Source organism: Mauremys mutica, chromosome 2 (assembly GCF_020497125.1).
Source record: "Mauremys mutica isolate MM-2020 ecotype Southern chromosome 2, ASM2049712v1, whole genome shotgun sequence".
In the NCBI taxonomy this organism is placed as follows: domain Eukaryota; kingdom Metazoa; phylum Chordata; order Testudines; family Geoemydidae; genus Mauremys; species Mauremys mutica.
This window is the reverse complement of record NC_059073.1, coordinates 179219645-179228314: the sequence shown is the minus strand read 5'-3', so window position 1 is coordinate 179228314 and position 8670 is coordinate 179219645.

Sequence of the window (8670 nt, the reverse complement as noted above, 5' to 3'; positions counted from 1 at the left end):
CAATGCCAAGATTTATACTTAATACTTCATTTATCTTTGCCTGGAATAAATGAAGATAGCTTCATAATTGTCCATACATTGTACTTTTTTGTTGCACAGTGCAGAAATGTGTTCATATAATTGTAAAAATAAATTTGTATTAATTTAAAAGATGGTATGTGCATGTAATGTTATTACTCATTGTTTGAATGAATACATGTGTGCTTATTTCCCAGTGTCTAAGTGAATGTCTCATGTAAAGTTTTGAAAAATTGGCAATTGTGTGATTCTTAGGGTATGTCTATACTAAAAACTTAAGTTGACCAATATTAGGTAATTAGTGCGGTAGTGCATGTACACACTCTTTGGGTTGGTGGTGCGCATCCTCACCAGGAGCACTTTCTCTGATCTAAGAGGGGCAGTGTGGGGAGCTGAGAGCCTTGTCTCTCAACTTCACTAGCAGCTCTCTGCTGGGAACCTGGCTGCCTCACACACTCCCAGTGGGCTCCCCCCATCGGCTCCCCTTTCCCTGTGGGAGTAGGGTCCAGCTGCCCTGGCTTCTTACCCCAGCTCCCAGCCAGGAGTTGGTCCAGTTGCCTGGTCTTCTTGCCCCAGCTCCTATCTGGAAGTGGGATCCAGCCACCCAGCTCTCCAGGGGCATGAGGGGCAGCTGAGCTCTAGCTGCCCGGCTTTCTGGGCACAGATATATACAATTGACAAGATTGCTAACAGCCAGTATAAGTAACACAGCATCTACACAGACACTGCGTCACCCTAACTACACTGACATAAGCCCTATGCCTCTCATGGAGGTAGAGTTATTAGGGCGGTGTAGTATGGCACTTATATCGGCAGGACAAGGATGTAGTGTAGACTCTGACATAATTAGGTTGACGTAAGATGCCTTACATCAACCTAACTATGTAGTGTAGACCAGCTCTAAGGTTGTCGTTTCTGTTTTTCAATTTATGATCAGTTCTATTTTTAATATTTCTGTTAGCTCATCTCAGATTCATAGGAGCAAACTTGATGGCCTTTCCTCATAACAGGTAGTGTTAAAATCTGGAATTAACTTGCTAAATCTGTGTTACTTAAAATATACAGCGGGGTGGAATTGAACTTTCATAAACCAATCTAAACTAACCTCTGATTTATTTATTTTCAGGTCACAAGATGACTATAATTAAAATATCTTTATGCTATCTGTGCTAATATTCATGTTATTGGATATACCATATTTTCTCTGTATTCTATAGCCATTGTTTCAGTAAGCAATCCCTCTGTGATATTAACTGTATAATAATTTACAATTCAAAATAAAATATCAGCAGTTTCATCCATTAGAGAGAATAATAAAAACATAATAAAGAGGAATAAAGTTTAACAATATGATAATTTAGCATGAGGTTTTTATAGCCTCCATGTAAATGTTAAAATCTATAAAAAAATTATATTGTGAAAAGTTGCACAAAACAGTAACGAAAGCAAACAGAAAGCAATGTTAACCCTGAGTGTGTGATTACTCCACATTGCAATTTCTTTTCATGGTCTGAAAAATGATGTATAGAAATAAGTATTTTGAATAGTTTCTTCATAGTTCATTTTATTTACCATCAATGGTAGAAGTAAACTAAGAAAAACTGCAGACCATGATATTAGGAAGTGGAGAGACAATTTGTTCACTTCCAGCATCTCCCTCATACCCGCTCAGTGAGAAAACATTCTCCTACTTCCCCTCCACATAGTTATCCCCTTATTCTGCTTAATATGCTTTTTCTCTTTGTTGGTCTCTTCTAATGAACTGGGGTTCCAGTTGTATTCAGGCAAATATATGAGTTGGGGGATTTCCCTTTGCAACTACTTTGCTTGTTTCATCTTCTCACCGGTCAGCTCTTATATGGGGTGTGGGGAGTGAATTTATATCCTTTATTAAAGGCTAAATCCAGTGGCGTAGCCAGCATGAGATATTTGGGTGGGCAATTAAGGGGAGGCTGGGGGGGGGCAGGAGGGATGGGGGGCCTGCCCACCCAGCCTCCCCATAAATATGCAGGGGATGATGGATGGACCCTCTGACCAGGGGCTCCACAGGGCCGTGGGCATGCACCCAGCTCTGGGAGGAGACGCTGCTCTCTAATGTGCATGGCTCCCGGCTCCCTTCCAGGTCCCACCGCCCCATGCCAGGCCCGGCTCTCCCAGGCGGCGGGCCTACATTTTTTGAAGATGTCATCTACCACCGCCGGCCACCTGCTCGCTCGCCCTGCTCCCAGTGGCGAATTCGCCACTGGGATAACCTGGGGCCCTGGAAAAATGAGTGCTCCCACACCCCTACCTGCTCTGCCCACCGGGGAGTGGGGTGGGAGCACTGGGGCTTGCTCCACTTTGCCCACCCTACCAGTGCTCCAGCCTGGGACCAGGGTCAGGGTGCGGGGTCTGCCAGAGCCAGAGCAGGGCTGGGGCATGGGCCTGCATGCTAAGTGGGTGGGCCACGGCCCCTGGTCAGATCTTGCATTGAGTTTTTCAAAAAACTGCCAATGCCTTCCATGGCAAAATTGGGCCTTATTAATATCAGTGCCTTCTTTGGGGATTATCTCCTGCCATAGAACCTCTGTCTTTCTGTGCCTTTACTCATTCTTCCTCTCCATGGTGTGTGGTCTGATTGTGTCTCCTTTTTGTCATCTAACAAATGTATTTGGCATGTGTAAGAAGTTATTCATTTTTAAGCCTTTAAACAAAAGAGAAAATATGAGCACAAAGGATGCACTTTTCTGAACTGTAGTCTTGGGTCCCTGTAAGAACCTGGGAACGCAGAACCTGCGTCTGCAGAACCTGGGAGAACAGATATTCCCACAATGCCACCAGGTGGCTATGCAGAGGTATAGCGAGGTAGTACAGTAACTCCTCACTTAACGTTATAGTTATGTTCCTGAAAAATGAGACTTTAAGTGAAATGATGTTAAGCAAATCCAATTTCCCCATAAGAATTAATGTAAATGGGGGGGTTAGGTTCCAGGGCAGCTTCCCCTACTCTGCAAGCACCAGGGGCGGGGGCTCAACCCTCAGCCTGCCCACTCCACCCCTTTCCCCAAGCCTCCACTCTTAACCCACCTTTTCTCCCCCCCTCCCCCTTCGCACACTTCATCTTGGCTCCTCTCCCCCCCCCCCCCGCCAAATGCCGCAAGCCAGCTGATTGCTGCGTTCGGGAGGCAGGGGAGGGAGGCGGTGCGCTGAGTCCTCGCTCCGCCCCCCTCTCTCCTGCCCGGAGCAATCAGCTGGCTTGCGGCATTCGGAAGGCAGGGGAGGGAGGGGGAGCCTGTGTGACAAGTCCTTGCTCCTCCCACTCTCTCCTGCCTCCAAAACACCGCAAGCCAGCCGATTGCCACGGGCAGGAGGCGGGGGGAGGAGGGGGAAGGTACTGATCTGTGGGGTCTGCCGGCAGGCAGGAGGCACTGAGGCGGGCGGGGGAAGGGTAGGGAGGCTGCCAGGGAGAAAGCAGCTGTTTAGTGCAGCACTGAATTTAAGCAATCAATCCTCTACAGATAAAGATAAGGTAAAAAGGGAAACATGGGGTCAAAACACAATCCATGCCTGAATACCAACAAGAGGATCAGTGCTTAGAAATTTTCAAGAAAAGTAAAGAGGGGAGTGAAGAGGATGCATTGTGCTGAGAGTACTGCAGCACTGAGGTCAGTGCTCGCGCTGACAGAATAAGGGAGCATGTCGAAAGCAAGTGACACGAGAAGCTTTAAGAAGACAGTCAGTTTAGGGATAAACAGTCAGTAACAGGAGTTTGCACCAGGGCTTTAATGAAAAAGAGGACACAGCATAATTGTGTCAATGAATTTGTGTGTGCTCTTTGTTTTGCTGGACAACCGCAGTTAATTGCAAAGGGGCCTATTGGTGACTTTGTGCAACAATACTGTCCAGCAGCAAAAACCCTTCCTAGGGCAGACAGCCTCACTCATAAGTACCTGAAAGAAAATGACGATGCTTTATATCTAAACTGATGGAATGAATTGATGGAAATGTGGTGTCTAGTCTGATTTTTGATGAGTCTCCTGGTGCTTTGGACTGTCCGATTCTTGGCCTTTTGTTTTCATTTTTTGACTTCAAAAATGAATAAACCCAGATTGTTTTGTGCTGATGTGACATTCATACCCTCGGCTGAGACCCGTTTCGTCGACGCAGCAATAACTGTATGTTTGAGATGTGTGAGATGTACCAACAAACTTGGGAAAATGTGGCCACAACTAACACAGATTCTTCTTCCTACATGGCTAAATATGCACAGATTAAACTCAATCAGAAATTGGAGCTGCTACATATTACCTGTCCTGCTTGTCTGATTAATGTTGTACTGTCTGCATCTACTGCTACAGAAGAAATGAAATACATGAATTATTGCATCATTGGATTTGCCCCCTTTGTCCTCTGGCCTGCCATATCCCACAGTGGGGCTGCTGTGGTGGCATTAAAGAGGCTCCCTGCACCGGAAAGGGGGAAGAGCACTAAGGGGCCGCAGGACAATGCTGAACTGGGTCCTCTGCATTATATAGTGACAAGAAGGGGAAAAATGAACATAAAAGAGGAAAGCCAACAAGATACCTTTGATTGCTGAATGTGATGTCAGTCAGAAAACACTGAGTGAGCAGAGAATTTCCCCACGCTAATGGAGGGATAGCTCAGTGGTTTGAGCATAGGCCTGCTAAACCCAGGGTTGTGAGCTTGATCCTTGAGGGGACCACTTAGGGATGTGGGGCAGAAGTCAGTACTTGGACCTGCTAGTGAAGGCAGGGGGCTGGACTTGATGACCTTTCAAGGTCCCTTCCAGTTCTAGGAGATAGGTATATCTCCAATTATTATCAGGAGTGAAATCAGGATGGCCAAATCATACTTGGAGTTGCAGCTAGCAAGAGATGTTAAGAGTAACAAGAAGGGTTTCTTCAGGTATGTTAGCAACAAGAAGAAAGTCAAGGAAAGTGTGGGCCCCTTCCTGAATGAGGGAGGCAACCTACTGACAGAGGATGTGGAAAAAGCTAATGTACTCAATGATGAATTTTTTTGCCTCTGTCTTCACAAACAAGGTCAGCTCCCAGACTGCTGCACTGGGCAGCACAGTATGGGGAGAAGGTGACCAGCCCTCTGTGGAGAAAGAAGTGGTTCGGGACTATTTAGAAAAATTGGACCAGCACAAGTCCATGGGGCCGGATGCGCTGCATCCGAGGGTGCTAAAGGAGTTGGCGGATGTGATTGCCATTATCTTTGAAAACTCATGGCGAACGGGGGAGGTCCCGGATGACTGGAAAAAGGCTAATGTAGTGCCCATCTTTAAAAAAGGGAAGAAGGAGGATCCGGGGAACTACAGGCCAGTCAGTCTCACCTCAGTCCCTGGAAAAATCATGGAGCAGGTCCTCAAGGAATCAATTCTGAAGCACTTAGAGGAGAGGAAAGTGATCAGGAACAGTCAACATGGATTCACCAAGGGCAAGTCATACCTGACTAACCTAATTGCCTTCTATGAGGAGATAATTGGGTCTGTGGATGAGGGGAAAGCAGTGGATGTGTTATTCCTTGACTTTAGCAAAGCTTTTGATACAGTCTCCCACAGTATTCTTGCCAGCAAGTTAAAGAAGTATGGGCTGGACGATTAGACTATAAGGTGGATAGATCGTCGGGCTCAACGGGTAGTGATCAACGGCTCCATGTCTAATTGGCAGCCGGTTTCAAGTGGAGTGCCCCAAGGGTCGGTCCTGGGGCCGGTTTTGTTCAATGGCTTCATTAATGATCTGTAGAAGCAGCAAAGAATCCTGTGGCACCTTATAGACTAACAGATGTTTTTGCAGCATGAGCTTTCGTGGGTGAATACCCACTTCTTCGGATGCAAGTGAATACCCACTTCCGAAGAAGTGGGTATTCACCCACGAAAGCTCATGCTGCAAAAACATCTGTTAGTCTATAAGGTGCCACAGGATTCTTTGCTGCTTCTACAGAACCAGACTAACACGGCTACCCCTCTGATTAATGATCTGGAGGATGGCGTGGACTGCACTCTCAGCAAGTTTGCAGATGACACTAAACTTGGAGGAGTGGTAGATACGCTGGAGGGTAGGGATAGGATACAGAGGGACCTAGACAAATTAGAGGACTAGGCCAAAAGAAACCTGATGAGGTTCAACAAGGAGAAGTGCAGAGTCCTGCACTAAGGACGGAAGAATCCCATTCACTATTACAGACTAGGGACCGAATGGCTAGGAAGCAGTTCTGCAGAAAAGGACCTAGGGGTTACAGTGAACGAGAAGCTGGATATGAGTCAACAGTGCGCCCTTGTTGCCAAGAAAGAGAACGACATTTTGGGCTGTATAAGTAGGGGCATTGCCAGCAGATCGAGGGATGTGATCATTCCCCTTTATTCAACATTGGTGAGGCCTCATCTGGAATACTGTGTCCAGTTTTGGGCCCCACACTACAAGAAGGATGTGGAAAAATTGGAAAGAGTCCAGCGGAGGGCAACAAAAATTATTAGGGGGCTGGAGCACATGATTATGAGGAGAGGCTGAGGGAACTGGGATTGTTTAGTCTGCAGAAGAGAAGAATGACGGGGGATTTGATAGCTGCTTTCAACTACCTGAAAGGGGGTTCCAAAGAGGATGGATCTAGATTGTTCTCAGTGGTAGCAGATGACAGAACAAGGAGCAGTGGTCTCAAGTTGCAGTGGGGGAGGTTTAGGTTGGATATTAGGAAAAACTTTTTTACTCAGAGAGTGGTGAAATACTGGAATGGGTTACCTAGGGAGGTGGTGGAATCTTCTTCCTTAGAGGTTTTTAAGGTCAGGCTTGACAAAGTCCTGGCTGGGGTGATTTAGTTGGGAATTGGTCCTACTTTGAGCAGGGGGTTGGACTAGATGACCTCCTGAGGTCCCTTCCGACTCTGATATTCTATGATTCTATGTCCATGAAACAGCTCTGACTCATCTAACACATTATTGATTCACCCTTGGAAGACCACATAATTCCTGTATGAATTTCACAGAGGCCTCATCTTCGCTAGGAAAAAAAGGTGTGTTCTTAACTAATTAACTCACTCAAGGTAAAATCCTAGGGAAGACAATGCAGCTTGTAGTTTGCAGATGAATTAGCAGGTCAAGGTACAGATTGTGAGGGAGCCTACTCGTTACCTCTATCTGTTAACATATGTAAACTACAAATTGCCTTCTCTTCACTAGGATTTTATCTTGAGTGAGTTATCTCAAATTAAAAACTCATCTTTTTAGCCTAGTGAAGAGGAGGCCTTAAGGACTAGCTAATCTCCATGTTTTATAGTTTGGGGGCACTGTGCTGCACATCAGGAAAGTTTTCTATCTGCTGGGAAGGGGCACTGCATTGGATTCATGCTTGCACCCCAGGAGAATCCTCCTTTCTCCCCAGAGCTGCCCTTCCAGTGTACCATTCTCCTTTCCTACTAGTTATCGATGCCATCTCTAGGCTGGGCACCAACAGTGGCTATATATGCACATCATGACAGACAGGGCAGGGAACAATTGATGCAGAGCTTCAACTGACCCTGTGTAGGAAGACAGGGCTAGCAGCAGGCGAGAAGTGAAGCTCTATTTCAGATTTTCTTGGGACGTTGGAGTAAGCCATTGTCTTCGTTGCAAGGAAAGAGGGAACAAGACGTGGGAAGGAAGGCAGATCTTGTGAGAGAGCAGAGGGAATCAAGACAAACATACTTTTCCTCAGGCAGAATGCTGAGGACAAGTTGCACAATCTGCCTGTGGAACTCATTACCATGGAATGTTGAGGAGGCCAAATGTATAACTGGGTTAAAAAAAGAATTAGATAACTTCATGAAGGACAGGTCCATCAATGTCTAATAGCCAAGATAGTCAGGGATGCAACCTCATGCTCTCGGTGTTCCTAAACCTCCAACTGCCAGACGCTGGGACTGAACAACAAGGGATGGATCATTTGAAATTGCTGTTCTGTTCATTCCCTTTGAAGCATCTGGCACTGGCCATCGTCAAAGACAGGATACTGGGATAGATGGACCATTCGTCTGATTCAGTATGGCCGGTTTTATGGTCAAGTAAACTTTTCTTCAGGCTACTGAAGGGTTTAGGGTCCTTTAATAAGATTGGTAGACAGCATAGTAATACCTCCTCAGACTTCAGCTAGAGAAGTCTGGCAGCTGTTGAAGGAGGATACAGCCCATGAAAGTGTTTCTTGTTAAAAAGCATATAAACCACAAGTATTTATGTGATGAAATCTGTTCATTGTATAAAGTATTGTTGCATAAAACTACTGTAAGTACTGATTTTATTTTTTCACTGCAAGGGTAGTGAGGACCGCAGCACTAGGTGTAGCTAATTCCCCCCTCTGAACTCACTTTTACAGGTCTGTGACAGCGAGGAGGCGTGGCCTCCTTCAGAGACTGAAAGGGAGGGACAGCCTCACAGTCTACAGCATATTTATGGTCCTGATCCTACAAACACTTATTGCCCATTCCAAGTACTTACTTCCAGGAGTAGTAGTCCTGGCAGCAATCTCTGCACTCAGTAGTATTTACTGGATTGTTCCCTATTTGCATAATAGCAAAACTTGAAAAACTCACGGCAGAGAGTATCAGAGGGGTAGCCGTGTTAGTCTGGATCTGTAAAATGGATCTGGATCTGACTACATGCATCCGACGAAGTGGGTA